Here is a 20,359-nt window from a genome sequence, read left to right as displayed (position 1 = left end):
TCTTGGAAAAAAAAAAAAGATTCTAGGTGATTTGAAATAGGAGACTGAGTCTAACATTTTTCGTGGTCTCACAAGTTTCTACATTTCTTACATATTTAGGTAGAATTAGTGTAGTAAGAATTTGGTGACTCATTTCCCTGGACCTCCATTTCCTCCTCTGTAAAACGGAGCTAGCACCTGTCATGGGCTGAATTGTCCCCGCCCCCCAAATTCAGATGTTGAAATCTCTACTCCCACTCATTAAGCATGTTACAGATAACAGCTAAAGAGGTGATTAAGTTAAGTGACGTTAAATGTTAGGGTGGGACCCCAATCCATGCTGAGTAGTGTCCTTATAAGTGGAAAAGACACCAGGGTGCTCTTGCAAGAAGGACATGAGGACGAAGTGACAAGAGGTAGCCACTGGCAAGTCAAGGAGAGAGGCCCTCAGAGGAAGCCAACTGTGTCTGTATCTTGATCTAGGACTTCCAGCTTCCAAAACTGAGAAAATCCATTTCTGCTGCTTAAGGCACCCATTGTGTGCTATGTTGTTATGGTGGTCCCAGTAAACTCATCCAATATCCAATGTGCAGAGTAAATAAGGAGAAGTCCTGTATGTCAAAAGTACTAGATAAACAATAACCAAAGTATGGAAAGAGCCCAATGGCCATCGATGGATGAATGGTTAAAGAAGATGTGGTATATACATACAATGAAGTATTACTTGGCAATCGAAAGAATGAAATCTTGCCATTTGCAACTACATGAATGGAACTGGAGGGTATTATGCTAAGCGAAATGAGTCAGTCAGAGAAAGACAAATATCATGTGACTTCACTCATAGGAGGACTTTAAGACACAAAACAGATGAACACAAAGGAAAGGAAGCAAAAGTAATATAAAAACAGAGAGAGGGACAAAACATAAGAGACTCTTAAATATGGAGAACAAACAGAGGGTTACTGGAGGGTTTGTGGGAGTGGAGATGGGCTAAATGGATAAGGGGCATTAAGGAATCTACTCCTGAAATCATTGTCGCACTATATGCTAACTTGGATGTAAATTAAAAAAAAAAAAAGAAAAAAAGTACTAGATAAATATAGTGGTAATGGTATTGGGAGTACTACAAAGACGTGAAACCAAAGGCAAAATTCTCTTTTTTTTTCAAATTTTGTTTTTAATTTCAAGGATTGACTCTTTGTTAATCCCTTTGTTTTGCCCAGTAAATTTTTATAGAAAAAAAAGAAGCATACTTCTATTCCAGATATAAATCTCCTGTTTAATATTGCAGGTGCTTTGAGGTTATAAAACATTTTCCAAAGAACCACAATCTATTGTCTGAAACTAGGGGTCTGATAACCGGATAATCATTGTAGTTACAATTTCTTTCTATAACAGTTTGGTAGGAAAGTCTATTTTTTAATAATAGAACATTGTTTTGGCTCCTAGGCATAAGATCGTTTCTAAATGTTTCTTTGGAATATGAAACGAAAGCATTCTATGTCAAGATACCTTCAAGCTGTAGATACCAAACATCAGAATTCAAGAGGCCTAACCCTTTGAATAAAGGCTAAAGTGGCAAACATTTTTTAGCAAATCTCTGAATGGTGTGGAGAAACAGCTTTTACCAAAATGAACCAAAACAGGTCAGAATTATAGGCTAAGGGTCTTTAAAGTTTATTTATTTATTTTGAGAGAGACAGAGACAGTGTAAGTGGCAGGGAGCAGGGGGAGCAGAGAGAGCGGGGGAGAGAATACCAAGCAGGGATTCACTCACAAACCACGAGATCATGACCTGACCGAAGTGGGACGTTTAACCAACTGAGCCACCTAGGCGCCCGTAGAAATTATCTTTTAGAAGCTATGTTTACTGTCATGGGTTTCTTTATTCGTTGTGGATTTGCCATACTAAATGCAGGTTTGGGGCACCTGGGTGGCTCAGTCGGTTAAGTGTCCGACTCCAGCTCAGGTCATGATCTCCTGGTTCGTGAGTTCGAGACCTGCCTCAGGCTCTCTTCTGTCAGTGTGGAACCTCCTTCAGATCCTTTGTCCCCCTCTCTGTCTGCCCCTCCCCAGCTTGTGCTCTCTCTCTCAAAAATAAATAAACATTTAAAAATGCAGGCTTGGTTGTGGTGAACATGACCTAGTTATGGCCTTGATGTCATGTCCTTCCTACAGTGGAACAAAACGTCCCTTGGCTTCCGACTAAATTCTTCCCTCCAATTGGCCATATTGGAACCTTACGGTTAAACATCTCTGGGCTTCAGTTTCCTTAGTTCCGAACCAGACAAAACATTCTCTGGTCAGGTCTGACTTCTAGGATTCCGTGGGGCATTGGCCATGGAGTGGGACAGAAGAGACCAGGGGGCCGAGGGGTGGTTATGACCTTCAGGAAGCAACTGTCAGGACTCAGGATGGTTCCCCCACACCTGAAAGACTTGGTTAGCTTCTACCAAAAGCCTTCATCCCTCCACTCCCACACACACTGTTCTTCTGGTATGTTCTTCGGCGGCTGCTGCTGATTCACCATTGGCAGGCTGTGTATTTTAAGCTAACTTCTCATTAGAGGTGCTATATTTACACCATTGCATGCATAGTTGATGGGGCTAGAAGTTCTTTTGTGGCACAAAACAGACCATCTCTCGTGCTCCGAATCTCATTAGGTTGAGCCTCTTACAGGCTCCATAGGACCCTGGTCTCTAAAACATCAAGTGTTAAGGAATTCCAAAAAAGGTAACTAGAATCTATGGTTTAAATACCAATATAAATTAAAAATGGCTTCCACCTAAGGAGTTTTAATTGGTCACGATACTGTTTTAAAATTTATAGAAATTTAAAAACAAAATAGCAAGGAACTTCATCTGATTAAAAGAGAATGCTATCCATCACAATTCTACCATGTTAAATGCTGCAGCGATTGGTTTAGAACAGCTGTGAAGTGCCTTGAAAATGATCTAGTGCACTGGGGTCCCTCTTCCCTCGATGTAGACTTTCTTCCCTAAATTTTGTGAGTTTTTCAGTGACCCCTAACTTATGCAATCAAAGCGAGCTGATCACAGAAGCCAGGTTATGTCATGAGCCTCCCCCGAAATATATCCATCCACCTCCCACTGTTTGTTCTGCTAAGTTTCAGAACCTTCGATTTGGCCCTTGGTTAACTGTCAGGTGACCTTTGCCACCTAGAAAGCAATATTTGGGAAATGACCTCCCCTGACTCGAATTCCTCACCCTCCACAGAGTGGATCTGGTTATGAAAATTAATCCTTGGGAAACCAAGGGAGGGACAAAACTGTGAGTAATAGTTGATAAGGTCTGAACACGAGGTTTCTATGTCTCAGGCCCCTCCCTAGCTAGCAAAATCCTCATTTTCCAAAATAGGTCCCCAGACAGTTACCGAAGTGCTTCTTGCCTTTCCTTAGCATCTGAAATAAGAAACTGCCTCCCCCTTTTTTCTTAATCCTGCCACCCATGAAAGGGTACAACTACGTGTAGCCTTTGAAGAGTACCTCACAAGACAGACATGTGATCACCCTTCAAGGACGCATTGAGAATCGCTACTTTCTATCCTGTGATTCGATCTGATTTTCTTCTCCCACATTCTTCTCTTCAATAGAATTCTCCTATTTTCGGAGGAGAACCTCTTTTACTCTCATTTAAAGCCACACTCAAAGCCAGCAATCATATGCAAGACTTTCCTGTGCTACAGGAGACACCATCTCCCGTGGAAAAGACACTTGTGCTCAGCCCCTGAGAGACTCCTAGAACCAGTTGTGGTTTCAACAGCCCAAAGGCCTCACGTTTAATACAAGAGAAATACTGCGTGGCTGGTGACCAGGGATGTCCCCCATGGTCCTTGCTCCCTCATGGTCCTTGCTCCTTCTCTAAGGGACTTACGGATGCCTGTCCTTTGTACCTTCTCTCACCTGCCCACTTTGAGCTTTCTGCTGTGGAACCCAACATCTCTCTCTCCAATCTTCACCCCCACCCAGATGAAAAGTATCTATTAAGGCTAGGACCTTACATGATGGTGATAAATTCTCCAAATTATTTAGTAGTGCAATACCTCAGTAAGTTGCCTCAAAGCAACAGGCCTTAGCTAAGAGAAATGTTGGTGATAGTGGAAAATTCAAGTTCACATCAAGCTTTCAGGACTGAGACTCTGTAGTCTCATGCACAAACCTTCACTTACTTGAAAACTTTAATCAGTTTACCATCATGCTCCGGGCTTTCTGGCATCTCCACCATAACCTCGGAAGCCTGTGTCACCGTTTCTTGGGGTTCCTATAATGTGCAGCCAGAGAATTTTGAGTGGCTTCAAGGTATTCTAGGATATAGAAAAAAAATGACTCAAGGTCATTTACTGTGATTTAATTTTGATAATTCAAGCACCAGAACACCAGAACAAAGCAATTCTTGTAAGTGCTCTGCGACCTCCTTCTTATATAGAGATCTAGAAATTGAAAAATCAAATGACTCTTGTCAGGATGGAACAAAAAGTCAATATTAAAGCAGAGAAGTATAACCATATTCTGCAAGTCTTGACCTATTAATCAACTGGGACACAGCCCTGCTGTCTAAAAGAGGCAGGAGAAAAGAAATGCAATTTGGGGGCATTATAGGCTTAGAGGAGAATAAGCATGTAGTAAGGCTAGGGAAGCTAGAAATTCAATACTTGTTCACCATTGAATATTTAACATTTAAATATCATAGCAAGTCCCACCTAACATGCAATCTGAGATTATTTGCTTCCGAAGTATTTACCTGATTAGAAGAAGTTTAATGCCTTTCTCAGTTTCATGTGAATGATGGGTGGCCCAAATCCCAAGACGGTAATTATATATAATTTACCATGAAATAGTTAACGCTTGCAGGTTATTGAAAAGAGAAGAATTAAAAGGCAACTCAGAAATTTGAAAATTCTACCCATCAAGAATAAGAGCTTTACTTTGACTTCTTCGGAAATTCTAGATGATGATTCACTTCGCTATTCACGTCACAATTGAGGTCACCCATTTAAAGCCAAGCCAGTCAGCTGCCTTTAGAAATGGATAAAATAACTATCAGCTGGTTGTAGCCTGGGTGTCTCTCGCGAAGTTGTAGCCAACGGTGGGGTTGGGGTAGACACAGCTCAAATTGGATGACCCTGTGAGTGATCAACTGATGTAGGAAGTGGTTCACCCACTTACAGAAATATCTTTCTCTGTCAAATGTGTACTCATCAGAAAGGTCAGCTTTTGCTTGGATCATTCCACTGTTGCCCACAGCTGCAGCAAACAGATTGGGGTATTTATTCTCAACCGCACTGCAGGGAACCCTGCCTGAGAACCACCAAAAGAGACCCATGTATTGTTGGCAAGTGCCATTTTCTCTGCCATGATGTTTTGGAAGTTGGCAGGGCTTGGCTGCTGCGGAGATAGTGGAGGCTGTAAGTACGTAGGTCTCTGTAATTAAAATGCAATCACACTTCCTTATGACAACCGTTAGGGCAAAATAACATGGCACTTAAACCTGCTTGACCAGGAGGCCAAAATGCAAATGTTGAAAGCACATTGAGATTTTTACCCCCATTCCACTTGAAACACTTGAATGAGAATGGGCAGAAGGACATTCTGATGAATAGTTACACACAAAGGCAGGCAGCAGGAGGAGGAGTTTCTATTTCTCAAGTCTCATTTGCATTTGTCCTTCCCGACCTGGGCACCTGATGGGAGCTCCAGACTCCCCTCTGTCGCAAGATGGCCTTCCCTCAGGCACTGGGCGCACTGGGCGCACCTCGCAATAAGCTCTCGGCAGGACTCCAAACGTAGCCCTTAGTGGAAAGAGATAAGCTGGCATTGCTTCGCTACTTTTCTGAGACTTTAGAGGATCCATGGTTAATCAAGTGGAGGATATTTTCTAGTCTTTTTGGGTTGCCTGCTGCATCCAGAGAGAGCCAATATGGGCTTGAATTTCCTAAGTTATAAGGGAGAAAGTAACACTTTACCGTTCTGTTGTTTTTCAGTAGGGTTTTCGGTAAGGCTAAGGAAGTCCATTGTGTGTGTTAAGGTTGTTTTTAATCTTCAACACCAAAGAACAACAACAACAAAAAATTACCCCCTATCTCCTTGCTGGAGATACTAATTTCAAGTAGAATAATGCCCCACGTGGCTGAATATAAACATCAAATAGGGGCTAAAGACATTTAAAAAAAACACTTCACATAGAAGAAATACACATGGCCAATGAACACATGAAAAAGAAATTTAGTCCTACTAATCAGAAAAGTGCAAACTTGGTAATGATTTATTTTTTTCACCTATCAAACTGTCAAACACCTGTGTCGATGATAATACTAAATGTTACCAAAAGCTAGATAAAGCAGGCACTCCAGTGACTACTGGACAGAATAAAGTAGGAGAACATTTCTGGGGAACACTCTGGGACCTATATCAGGATCTTCTGAAGGCAAAGGAATTTTGACCCAATATTTCACTACTAGAAACCTGTGACAGAGAACGCTGGCTGTCCCCAAATATCCATTCTCCATTTCTTTCTCTAAGAAAAAAAAATCAGCTAGGCTTATAGAATTAAAACTACCTTTCCCAGCCACAGCAATGTTATTACAGAAGAAAAAAAAAATAAGATATAAAACCTGAGATACGTTTTGTTTTGAAAGCCAAGATTTTAGCAACAATCTAATAGGTCAGACTATGAATAACATGTCTTTCTCTGTAATCTTCTATACTTTCCCCCAAAATGCCAGTTTCAAAACTAGAAAAAAAAAGTTATCAAAAAATGTCACTAAAAAACAGAGGTTTGGGGCACCTGGGTGGCTCAGTAGGTGTAGCGTCCGACTCTTGATTTCAGCCCAGGTCATGATCTCCTGGTTTGTTAGATTGAGTCACACCTCGGGCTCTGTGCTGACAGCACAGAGCCTGCTTGGGATTCTCTCTCCCTCTCTCTCTTCCCCTCCCCCACTCATGTGTGTGCCTGCACACCCTCTCAAAATAAATAAATAAACTTAAAACAGAGGCTTATATGACTCACATATGTTATACAAGTATTAATACAGTCCTTATTATATTACATGATAATCATATACCATAACAGCATGACAAATAGAAGTCCAGGACGAAGTAATGCATGCTAAAAAATTTGCTTTTTAAATATTTATTTTAGGGGCACCTGGGTGGCTCAGTCGGTTAAGCGTCCGACTTCAGCTCAGGTCACGATCTCACACTCCGTGAGTTCGAGCCCCGCGTTGGGCTCTGGGCCGATGGCTCAGAGCCTGGAGCCTGCTTCCGATTCTATGTCTCCCTCTCTCTCTGCCCCTCCCCCGTTCATGCTCTGTCTCTCTCTGTCTCAAAAATAAATAAACGCTAAAAAAAAAATTAAAAAAAAATAAATAAATATTTATTTTAAAAATTATTGTTTCAAAGTTAATAGAATAGTGATCTCTTAATCACTATCAACTTAAACTTGGCATTCTAGATAGGGAGATACCCTGAATAAATGATGAGGAGGGGTTTCATGTTGCTTAGGGTCCACTCTATGAAGTCACGTTTAAAGAAGCACAGTCCAGGGGCACCTGGGTGGTTCAGTCAGTTAAACTTCCAACTCTTGACTTCAGTTCAGGTCATGATCTCAGGGTTTATGAGGGTTTATATCGGTCTCTGCTCCGACAGTGGGGAGCCTGCTTGGGACTCTCTATCTCCCTCTGTCTCTGCACCACCCCTCCCCCTGCTTGTGCTCGTTCACTCTCTCTCTCTCTCTCTCTCTCAAAATAAATAAACATTTACAAAATAAATAAACAAAAATAAAGAAGCACAACCCAACAACCAATAGTAATGAAAAGGGAACTTTATTCTTAGCAGGTGCACCTCAAAGCACATCGAAAGGGTTAGAGGTCATAACCTGCCTCAGTCCCTTCTGCTTCTGTTGAGGAAGCTTCTGTCCCTTCCTAATTCTGTTGAGGAAAATCTCAAACACCATACTCTTACTCTCTTAACACCAACTCAAGCATCATTGTTTCACTCTTGCCAGAATTTTTTCCTTGTGTGGCTAAATCTAATCTCCCTCCCAGCCATCAGGGTGTTCTCGTCCTTCATGATTAGAAGGTAGAGCAGGTGTGGGAGGTGGGGAAGGGACCCGGCTAATAAAGGATTTTCTGGAGCAAACAGGGGAAGGTGGGGTACTGTAAACATTTAGGGCTAATGAGTTTTGTCCCAGGAACAGGCAACTCCACACCGCCAATGGGTTGTGATTGGACCCCTTTGATGGATTACAGATTAATTACATGGAGAGTATTAGTCAACCACTGTTCCTGACTTCATCGATACAAGCTGTGAATTTGGTCAAGTACTTCCATTTTTGAAAAACAGAATGTCGCAGGACAATACAGAAAACCTAGCCTTGAAGCTTTTTATGGAATAACAAAATTCTGACAACACCCACACCCAAATCACAGTTTCTAAGGAAGAAATGCAGAGCCCGCGAAATTACTGGACTGTCACCACATCATAAAAGAGTCAGCAACTTTGAATTCCAAAATCACTTTTTTTGAAGGCAGGAAGAGACCTATGCTATTAACCTGAAGTTATTAATAGTTTTCCACTGTTAAACGGTACCAAGAATTATGACTCATATAATAAAGATATCATTTCACTGACATTAATGGCACGCTCAGGGCTGTAAAAAGGCAATACATGTTCCCTTTAAAAAGAGAGTCAAGGGGCGCCTGGGTGGCTCAGTCAGTTGAGCGTCCGACTTCGGCTCAGGTCATGATCTCACAGTCTGTGAGTTTGACCCCCGCGTCGGGCTCTGTGCTGACAGCTCGGAGCCTGGAGCCTGCTTCCGATTCTGTCTCCCTCTCTCTGCCCCTCCCCCGCTCATGCTCTGTCTCTGTCTCTGTCAAAAATAAAAATAAAACATTAAAAAAAATAAAAAGAGAGTCAAACTCTTGGCCCCAAATATTTGGTGTCTTTCAAACTTTTAGAGCACCTTATAATTCATTTGGTCTGATTGTATATGTAGTAATTATAAGTAGGTAAAAAAAAAAATCACGTTTCCACTGCACGAAGCACAACAAGACTAAGTGGGAAGAATAAGATCCTGAAAAACAACTAGATCTTTTTACTCTGTCCCCGTGTTGCCACCGCAAGCTAAAATTTGACATTTCACTTAACAGTGACAAACTGTTTTTAATAAAATGGTCGCTACTGCCTCCGAGTGGCGGGTCGTTTTCAGAGTTTAAATTTCATTAATTTCAAGTCTTCCCAGCCTAACGGGAGAGAATTTTGAGACTGACAGCGTATCTATCGTTGCAAGCTTAAATTCTGAACGTGATATTGTAGTTGAAAGACACGAAGAGTATTGTCCTGTTTACAAAAGCGTACGAACAACTTGTTAAGTGTGTGAGGTTGGCTGGCTTTGTCCATAAAGTCTTTGCTTCCACAGGGAAGCAGAGGGCTCTCATCTCTCACTGTTTTCCATCCAGGTAATGCTCCTTGACATCCACGTTTTGCTGGTGGCACTTTCACCTCCAATCATGAGAAACACTGAGTCACCAGGTATATAGAACTCATCACTCATGAAATGCCTCTGTGGAGAGAAAAGCATTATTTTAAATCATTAATGCATCAAACTGGGATTTGTCTGTTGCCATTTCTAATGGTAGAGGGGTAGGGCAATTTAGTGCATCAAAATAAAGCTTTGTTTCATGGTTCTGAGGACTGGTCTAAGCAAGTGACATGACAAGTAACCGTTCCTCCGAATTGCGCGTAATTGTTGAAATCAGCAGCCCACGATATAGTTTGCCCAAATCAAACCCTACATAATTAGTACATTGGATTTGGATTATATGGTGGATCAAAGGCAAGTCTGCCCTTTTTTCCACTCTGAAATGAACCAAATGCACACAGGAAAATAAATAATAATGGCAACTCAGTCTTCAAGGAAAATCGAAAACACTAAAAATGCAAATCATGGAGAGAACTGGGAACTTTGGGAAGAGCTGGCAAAACACAGATTTCTACCTGGCGATGAAACATCCATGAATGAGCCAGTGACCATTAGTGTGGAACAAGAAGATCCCTGTGCATGGCTGGGCTGGGGATACAGACACCCCCTGGCAACCCACTTCACTCCATGGAGTGAAACAGGTAAGAATGGTAATAAATAAATGAAGCAGCCAATCCAGGTATTTAGGAGAAAAAAAAAAAAAGATCCAAAGAAAGCCCAACAAAAGTAATAAAGATAAAAGTAGAAATTAATACATCAGGAGACTAAAGACTGATAGAACCAAAAGAATGAATCCAAGGGCTTTTTTTTTCCCCCTTCTCCACCTCGTTTATTACCTTCATACCAGTCTACTCTTTCAGGGGTAAAGACTGACAGGCAGATCACCAACTCCAAGGCACCCCGCAAAGCAGGCGGGTCACCCCAGAGGCAACCTTTACCCACTCAAAAATTTGTGTCCCATAAGCAGTGAGGATTCAGGCATCATCCGAAGTCATCATGTTTCCCTACTCATAAGTTTAAAGGATCCAACGGTTGTTTCTTTAAATACAAAATGAAATTTTAAAAATTTAGAAAAACGATTGTCTAAGCCGGGAGTTCTCAACGTGGGTGATTTTGGCCGTCCCCTTCCCTAGGGGACATTTGACCATGTCTGGAGATATTTTTGGTTGTCGCAACAGGGTAACAGCTGGTGTTACTGGTATCTGGTGGGTAGAGGTAGGGATGTTGCAAAACAGACTCCAATGCCAGGATAGGAAGGAGTAAAGCTGGAGGAGAAGGAGGAGGACCTTATGCTTGCCTGGGCCTCAACTACAACACCAGGACAGGCCCCACGACAGAGGCCTGTTTGGCCTAAAACATCAGTGGTGCCAAGGCTGATCAACCCTGGTCTGATCGAATCAGTGAAAGGGGTAGGAATTACATATGCATAAGGAGGATGCAAAAATGATCTGGCTCAAAGATATTTGACAAATTACGGAACACTCTGCTCAAATCTGAGCCAATAATTTTGAGAATCTGTATGTAACTAATGACTTTATCGGAAAGTGTGAATTGCCAAAAGACAGTGTAGACAGCACAGAGCTTCTAAGCAAATTATCATGGAAGAAATAGAGAAAGTTGCAAGAAAAGACAGTGAGAGAATGAAGGGAAATAATTCTATCAACATTTTAAGGAACAGATGGTCTCAATTTAGTTTAAATTGTTCCAGAGCATAGAGTAAGGAGAAAATCTTCCTTTTTTTTCTTTGTCTTTATTTTGAAAATCAGAGTTAACAAATAATACCCAAACCTGACAAAGAAAATGCATGGAAAAGACAATTATAGGGGAATCTCAATTATAATTATCAATCTAATAGAAGAAAATAGTAGCCAGAAGATTCTGTCAGGACTTTAAAGCAATAACACGTGATTTTAGGTGGGATTCATATTAGTGATGAAAGCTTCAATATTAGAGAATCTAATATAATTTACCATTTTGAAATCTAACTTAGCGCTTTAATAAATCATGGAAAAATAATATGATCATCTTTATGATTTCTGAAAGGCAATTGTCAAAATTCACAATCTGAGAAAAAATTCAACATCTGTCCTTTAAAAAAAAAGAACATGTAGATATTTTCATATCATGATTTTACCTACCATAAAACTCCCTACAAGATACACATAGACACATTTGTATATAGTTATGTTCAGTTAATTATGAATGTATGTATTAAATATACGTTTTTCTCCTAATGTGAACATAAGGAAAAGAAAGTCTCTTTCTCAAGATAGGCTATTCCAAACATCTCATAGCCTACGGTACAGAAATTATTTCTGTGGGCACATGACTCAAACGGAACCAAGCAAGTGCTCTCACCTACAATTGTAGGTTCCACTTGGAAAGAGGCTTTTTCTTCTGTGGAATGTCATTAGTAAGACCTTAGATTTGTGACTACAGAGCCTGACCGAAACTCTAGAGGTGTGAAGAATCCAATGGGATGTATTTACGAAAAATTGTTAGAGTTTTGGTCCTGCTAAATAAGAAGGATACGTAAAGAATTCAGAACAGAATCAAAGTTAATAGTTCACTGAACCCAATGAAATGTTGAAAGCATCTGGGCAGGGGTTTGTATCTCTAATCTCATTTCAGAATTAAGTAATGTATAATTTGAAGAGGGCTCTAAGGCCATCCCATTGACACACATGGACTGGAAGTCTCTCTTGGTTTAAAGGTCATCAAAGAGGGCTCTGTTTGTCTGTCTGGGCGGTGAGAAACATACCTCCAACATGCTACGCCATCTTACGCCCTGACCAAGACTTCAGGTTATATACAACCTCATTAAATATGGAAAAAAAAGCAATCTGTACTCATTGGATATTTGAAGCATTGGTAATGCATAAGAGAATCTGAGTACTGAACAGATGAATCTAGTCACTCCAAAGTAAAAAGGCATTTGGGTAATTGATTTAGACTTGTGTTTTTAGGATGAAAGGAACAAGAGAAGTTGACTCCTGTTGTGAACAGTGTAAGAACACTTAGAAGAATTTATGATTCCCCAAATGTACAGTTTTAATGTACGTGATTTATCAGAATAGTATCTAAGAACTTGGGAAGGTTTGTTTGTTAATCAGACATTCGAAGGACTTCAAAGGAAATTAAATATATTAAATTTATTAACGCAGTTTAAATGTTTAAGGGGATTTTATTAGCTTATACAAGCGCTCTTAAAAGTGACTGCTGAAATTTGCTAGGTTTATAAATAGATGATAAGACTTGTAATTTAATTTGTAAAGCATAAAGAAGAATTGGGCTTCATAGAATATAGAATTTGTAACTTACTACAGTCAGTAATGTGACTAGGAAAGAATTTATAACTTATTAGAGTTATGAATTTTACTACAGTCACATTTTGATTTTGTTTTGCTGATTAGGGTCTCAGTAATCTTGTTTGAGTACAAACTCCCCCTCAGCCCTTAATGGGATCAAAACACTCCCCTTGCTGCAGAGAACACAAGCACCAGCCTGAAGGGCCCCCGGGGCCATTTGCTACAAGCCAGGAAGTCTGTCCAGGAATAAAGTCAATCAATGCAGAAGGCAGAACCCAGAGATGAAAACATGATGTGTTTAAACCCCTGTATCCCGCCATTGCCTGAAGTCTGACGGCCCTGAATTTTTGTGAGTCAATACCATTCTCCTTTATGCTTAAACATGAGTTCAGTTTTTCTCACTTGCAAATACAAGCTCAAGTGTCTGCAGCTCCCAGCGCCTCCCCTCTTGTGACCTTTTCTCTTCTCCCGGCTTTGACATTGACAGGTGAGGTTACGGCAACAAATACTTGACCTTGTGGGTCAGTTTTTCCGGACATAGGTAAACTGTTCAAGTTCATTTTTAACGTGACTAGAAAAGGATCAGGCAAGTTTCGCACTTTTAGCTTGTCAGTGGAGCTCCTGAAATTGGGAGGATAAAAAAGATAGGACACCCAGTAGGAAAATGGACTTGAATTCTACGCAATTCACAGAAGAAAAGTGACCCCTCACCAGCATCAGAGAAAGGCAAAGGTAAACAACCCTGAAATACTATTTTAACGCAGCGCAACTTTTGACAAAAAGTTTCAGAACTTTGATAAAATCATTTGTTGGTGAGGATGTAGAAAAACACGAACTCTCGTGCACCGCTCATGGAACCATAGCCTGTGTGCTCATTTGGAGAGCAATTTGGCAGGATTTTGTAAAACTGAGCACACCATTACCCTCAGACACAGTTTTTCTACTCCTGAGTCTATATCCCCCAAATATTCTCTCTCAGATGCCCAAGAGACCATATAGTAGTGTGTTGAGTACAGCGTTGGGGGTTCCAGAAGTTAGAAACCATGAATTTGTCCATCAAAAACTGTGAAAGTAGAGGGGCGCCTGGGTGGCTCATTCAGTTAAGCGTTCGACTTCAGCTCAGGTCATGATCTCTCTGTTTGTAGGTTTGAGCCCCGCATCAGGCTCTGTGCTGATGGCTCAGAGCCTGTGGTCTACTTCGGATTCTGTGTCTCCCTCTCTCTCTGCCCTTCCCCCACTCACGCTCTGTCTCTCTCTGTCCCTCAAAAATGAGTGAACGTTAAAAAAATGTGAAAGTAAAGTTAAGGAAAACGCGCCCCACACATACACTAGATAGCAGAACAAAGCACAGGGGAAGGAGGGAGTCGGCTGTACATACGGCAACATGGACTGATCTCGAAACTATGGGCTGGCTGGAAAAAGAAAGTAAGAAGCAGAATTGATTTGGGGCACAATACCTTTTAAGTACATTTTCTAAAACAGAAAGCAATACTATACGTTTGTCACGGACACACATATAAGGAAACTTACTGAAAGTCATTTGGGAAAGCATATAGTGAATCTACCAGAGGCAAGGAAAAGAATGAGACTGGGGACCAGGAATGAAAAGACAGGAAAATAAAATAAAATAAAATAAAATAAAATAAAATAAAATAATAAAAGAGGGGGACTTCAGCAGAGAATGATGGTGATTACATGCCATGAAATTAGGAGCATGATTGGCTCGATTCTATGTATCTAATAGATCTTCATGATCATAATGTGGAATTGAAAGAGGAGTGAACTGAAAGCCAATGGAAATGATATTTCCCCCAAAGGAAATTTGGGCACATAAGCTCAACGGAATGGCCAGCAAGCATTACTATTTACCGTGGATGCTAACCGTGGAGTAAAATGGAAGTTTATGAAATAATATTTTGTGGCCATGACAGAGGGGAAATAGAACTCAGAATTACATAAAAAACTATGATTGCAACTTCATAAAAAGGAGGAAAATGCACGAGAGCACAAGGAAACAAAAACAGTCGTGCAAAGAGGGGGATAAAGGAGTGAAATTCCCTATAATAAAAAAAAATCATTAAAATATTTTTAAAAATAAGACCTAACACAGTATGTGAACAGATACTAAAAACAAGAATCCGGGGCGCCTGGCTGGCTCCGTCGGAAGACCACGCGACTCTTGATCTCAGCGAGGTCACGAGTTCAAACCCCATGTTGGGCGTAGAGATTCCTTAAATAAATTAAAACTTAAAAAAAAACCACACACACACACACATTAAAAGAAATAAAAACAAGAATCACATCACAATCGGCCTTCTTGGAAGCCAAATTTTTTGTTTTGACTTGCTTGCTTATTTGTTTTCAAAAGTGTGGTAGCTGGCCTTCTACCACAGGTCCCCAAGCAATCTCTTCAAGTATTGAAGGTCCCGATGCTGAGAAAGACCTCGGAAGGGATGGGAAGAAAGGCGACAACATGTTGACACCTGCTCTAGCTAGACGCGCTTACACGCATAGCCACAATGTCATTTTCTGTACCCTTCTGCGTATTTGAAATATTTCATAATCAAAAGCAAAAATAAATCAGCGTGATAAAAATGCAGATTGCTGAGCTCAGGAACCTGGCCTGGAGGAGCCACGCAGAAAACTCTGGTTCCTCTCTCCATCCATGCTTTTATTCCTCCTGGATCTCCGTGGCACCTTCCCGGGGGCCTCAGGCATACATCCTCTCTCACCTGTCACCCCCTCTCGCTCCCTGCCCTGCTCGTTGCCTTTTACCCGCCAATGGTCTTGCCCCGCTGCCATTGCTCAAATGGTCAAGCTCTTGCTGGAACCCTTGGCCATTTTCATCCTTCTCAGCGGATGGCGGAGCAGACCTATCCATCTGGGGTTGAAGCTCTGGGAGGAAGAACAGACAAGAAGTGGCACCAATGGCAGCAGGCACCCAGGAGCTGGGTCCTGGTTGTCCCCCGCCCCCTGGAACAGGGTTGACCCCATTGCCACTCCCACAGCAACTACTACTGACCGCTTTGAGGCAGGTGCCCCAGGCATCTGCACTTTGTTCCTGGCCCCTGGGGCTTCCTGATATCAGCAGTTTAAGATGCCTCTGGCCCCCTCCCCACCCCCTCCCCCTGCTGTGATTCTTGGGACGTTCTAGTAAAAGGGCTCAAATGGAACTGGACCACCAGCAAGAGCCAAATCTGCCTGAGAGCAGCCTCTGTCCTAGTTCTGCCTGGAAGAGACGCCGTCTGTGGTTCCACAGGCTGCGGGAGCCCTTGAGGGTGGCAGCCAGGGGGAGAGAGGGAGGTGGAGAGGAACTTCGCCGCCGCCCTCCACTGAACAGTTTCCTTGGCTTTTTTCGTAGCCTCTGAACCATCTTGCCTCACTTTTTGTTGCCTCCGGATAGATATCCCAAGACTCCAAACATCAAACGACAAGACACAAACGACGGCACCATTAGCCCGGGATTACGGTAGGTTCCATGTCCTCCTTGAGTGCAGGGCTCTCGAACCTTGGATCTTTGTGTCACTCTTCAGATCCCGTTGGTTCTATTGATATCTATCTCCCGCTGACTTCTCCTCCTCCTTCTCCTCTTACTCGCCATTATCTATCTGATTGTCAATCACACGCACACACATGCCGCAGCCATAGAAATTTCCAGGGCTTCCCTGCAAGCTACAGACAGTTGACGATCCCCTGCTTCTGAAAGATCTTCCAATTTCGTCGGGAGAATAAGAACCCCATGAAAAGTTGTCAGGCAACAAGTGAACATGTGCTGAGCATCAGGTGAAAGTTGGGTAGAACCCCTGAGGGACACCTAAATCTTAGGTCATTCGCAGCCTCCTTGGACAGTGGTGGAGACAGTTGTCCATCACCTAACCAGCTGGAACTCAGCCCTGGGCTTCAGGGAAGTTGAAACGTCATTGGAAAGGCTCAGAGGTCAAGGTGGTCATGGAAAGCTTTTAATGATGCAAGGATTCTTCCCTTTTGGCCACTCAATCGCTAGCATTTTTTTCAGAGCTGAAGGTTTCAGGGCTGTAGTTATATGGAATAAGAGGGTATGATTTCAGGGAGAGCCTTAGACGTGCTACCCTGGCACTAACCCAGAAATAAGTAACTATCCCCAAGAAATCAACCTTGCTCTGGGGGAGGGATATGCTGGACAGACGGCAACATGGATACCACATCCCCAGGAAGCGCTTATGAAGGTGGTATCCAAATACCATCACAGAGCAGGTGACGGACTCCCATCGTCCCAGTCTTGTTCCCACACAAGTGCCGACGAGTCACGCGAAAACAGACGGTAGTCATTTTAATATGAGTCTCAGGATGTAATTTCGGGACCGAGTCCCTAACATTTCTCCCCAGAAGACGAGGGCTAGTAGGTAGCTGCTTAGGATGCCATTCAAACTAACAGTTCAGATGCCCTCCTGGGATTAGGCAGTTCTTTGTTTTAAATGCCAGGTAGCTTGTATATTTTAGGTCCCTGGTGTATTCTTTACTTATCTCAGTTATTGCTGAGACCTAGATTCTTCTTTCTAACGAATAAAAACAAAAAGAGCTGGATTTGCCTCCTCCAAAGGCACACCCCTTCCATGCTTGGCAAAGAATGTTCCTGCTCAAAATTAGATAACAGCATGAAAAGTTATGGGTGCTGGAGATGAAGGACAGAAGGTGAGGACAGGGCTCAAATCAGAGCTAATAATAGACCAGGAAGAACTATTATAAGGACAACAGACTTTCATGAAGACACCCACAGACAGCCTTCAAGAAGCTGACAAATTAGGAGCCCCTGGGTGGCTCAGTCGGTTAAGCATCCAGCTTCGGTTCAGGTCCTGATCTCACGGTTCATGAGTTCAAGCCCGGCACCAGGCTCTCTGCTGTTAGCATGGAGCCCACTTCAAGTCCTCTGTCCCCTTCTCTCTCTCAAATAAATAAACATTAAAAAAAAATTAAAGGAGCAGACAAATTACAGGGCAACTGACAAGAAAGAAATGAGTGAAAATCGCACAGGAGGTAAATAGCATTTAAATCCATGATCTTCCTATTGTGGGTGGTTGGGTGGGGAGCTGGTTTCGGAAGCATAAAAAATGGTTCATGTTCGTTTAGAACCAATGTGAAGTTTTCCTGCCAGTAATATTTTGCTTACTTGAATGTCTAATGGTTGGGAATGCTCTCCCTGGATAAGATTTACAAAATATTTAGCCTGATTTTATTTTATTTTTTAATGTTTATTTATTTTTGAGAGAGAGAGAGAGAGAGAGAGCAGGGAGGGGCAGAAAGAGGAGACACCAAAGGGAAGCTAATCCATGTTTAAATGAGGCATGACATAATCAACTCCCAGCGTAAAAACACTTCTGTCTCTGATCACAAGGTGGCAGTCGCATCCTACTCATTTCATACAGATGCCGCCAAGGCTCAAGGAATTTGCACTCGTTAAAAAGGTGACGGTGTATATTGAGGGTGCACGACACCTTTTCCCAGTTCAGGCCAAGATTGTTCCAATGAAATTGAATCAACCGGATGAATCTTCGCCGCACGTTACTCTAAAGGAAGCCTGAGGATTCTTGGCTTCAATGTTGACCTTCCGGATTACTTCAACACACAGTCTAGGCTTCCAGAACGAGATGGAATCTTGAGTCCCTGGCATCGTCCGGGGCTGTTCGGGCTTGGAGAGCTCCAATCAGGCATGGTTTCTGGAAGCTTCCCAGATAAGAATAATCTAACATTGGCAGTCGGTGGCAAATTACCAGAATGACAGGGTTTCTTTCAAGGCAGCCTCATTCTCTCTTGTTGCAGATGATGACAGAACGCCGGCTGGCCCGGCTTGAACCCAGTCTTCCCCCCAATCACACTGCCTCCATGTGGTCCCTTCTTTGACCCCTCACTGGATATCCTCCCTGACGTGTAAGTGGCTGTCATACTTGGAGAATGGTTTGGGACTGCCAGCCCTATTCTCTCTGGGGGGTAGCTCCTTACCCACCTCCCTTAACGTCATTCATGCTTGCCCTCTGGCCTGTCTCTTTCTGCTCCCAGCCTGCTCGTTGGGCGGGGATGCTGGCATAGCCCACCCACTTGTTGAAGCCAAGCCTTAATTCCATCTTTCTTTAAAAAGTACATTTATGGCACAAAAACAGACACATAGACCAATGGAATAGAATAGAAACCCCAGAACTAGACCCACAAACGTATGGCCAACTCATCTTTGACAAAGCAGGAAAGAACATCCAATGGAAAAAAGACAGTCTCTTTAACAAATGGTGCTGGGAGAACTGAACAGCAACATGCAGAAGGTTGAAACTAGACCACTTTCTCACACCATTCACAAAAATAAACTCAAAATGGGTAAAGGACCTGAATGTGAGACAGGAAACCATCAAAACCTTAGAGGAGAAAGCAGGAAAAGACCTCTCTGTTCTCAGCCGTAGCAATCTCTTACTCGGCACATCCCCAAAGGCAAGGGAATTAAAAGCAAAAGTGAATTACTGGGACCTTATGAAGATAAAAAGCTTCTGCACAACAAAGGAAACAACCAACAAAACTAAAAGGCAACCATCGGAATGGGAAAAGATCTTTGCAAATGACATATCGGACAAAGGGCTAGTATCCAAAATCTATAAAGAGCTCACCAAACTCCACACCCGAAAAACAAATAACCCAGTGAAGAAATGAGCAGAAAACATGAATAGACACTTCTCTAAAGAAGACATCCGGATGGCCAACAGGCACATGAAAAGATGTTCAACGTCGCTCCTTATCAGGGAAATACAAATCAAAACCACACTCAGATATGACCTCACGCCAGTCAGAGTGGCCAAAATGAACAAATCAGGAGACTATAGATGCTGGAGAGGATGTGGAGGAACGGGAACCCTCTTGCACTGTTGGTGGGAATGCAAATTGGTACAGCCGCTCTGGAAAGCAGTGTGGAGGTTCCTCAGAAAATTAAAAATAGACCTACCCTATGACCCAGCAATAGCACTGCTAGGAATTTACCCAAGGGATACAGGAGTACTGATGCATAGGGGCACTTGTACCCCAATGTTTATAGCAGCACTCTCAACAATAGCCAAATTATGGAAAGAGCCTAAATGTCCTTCAACTGATGAATGGATAAAGAAATTGTGGTTTATATACACAATGGAATACTACGTGGCAATGAGAAAAAATGAAATATGGCCTTTTGTAGCAACGTGGATGGAACTGGAGAGTGTGATGCTAAGTGAAATAAGTCATACAGAGAAAGACAGATACCATATGTTTTCACTCTTATGTGGATCCTGAGAAACTTAACAGAAGACCATGGGGGAGGGGAAGAAAAAAAAAAAGAGGTTAGAGTGGGAGAGAGCCAAAGCATAAGAGACTCTTAAAAAGTGAGAACAAACTGAGGGTTGATGGGGGGTGGGAGGGAGGGTAGGGTGGGTGATGGGTATTGAGGAGGGCACCTTTTGGGATGAGCACTGGGTGTTGTATGGAAACCAATTTGACAGTAAATTTCATGAAAAAATAAATAAATAAATAAATAAAGTACATTTCGGGGCGCCTGGGTGGCTCAGTCGGTTAAGCGTCTGACTTCA

At 42.3% G+C, this 20,359-nt stretch overlaps 1 non-coding gene across 1 annotated transcript; it reads right to left on the bottom strand.

The window, feature by feature from the left end:
• Positions 1-10,350: 10,350 nt before the first annotated feature.
• Positions 10,351-10,502, bottom strand: LOC125912040 (U12 minor spliceosomal RNA). The gene has a single exon (XR_007454596.1). It is a non-coding gene; the product is annotated as a U12 minor spliceosomal RNA (small nuclear RNA).
• Between the last annotated feature and the right edge of the window lie 9,857 nt (positions 10,503-20,359).

This window comes from Panthera uncia (genome assembly GCF_023721935.1).
Source record: "Panthera uncia isolate 11264 chromosome C1 unlocalized genomic scaffold, Puncia_PCG_1.0 HiC_scaffold_3, whole genome shotgun sequence".
Lineage (NCBI taxonomy): Eukaryota > Metazoa > Chordata > Mammalia > Carnivora > Felidae > Panthera > Panthera uncia.
This window is presented reverse-complemented; position numbering and strand designations above follow the sequence as displayed.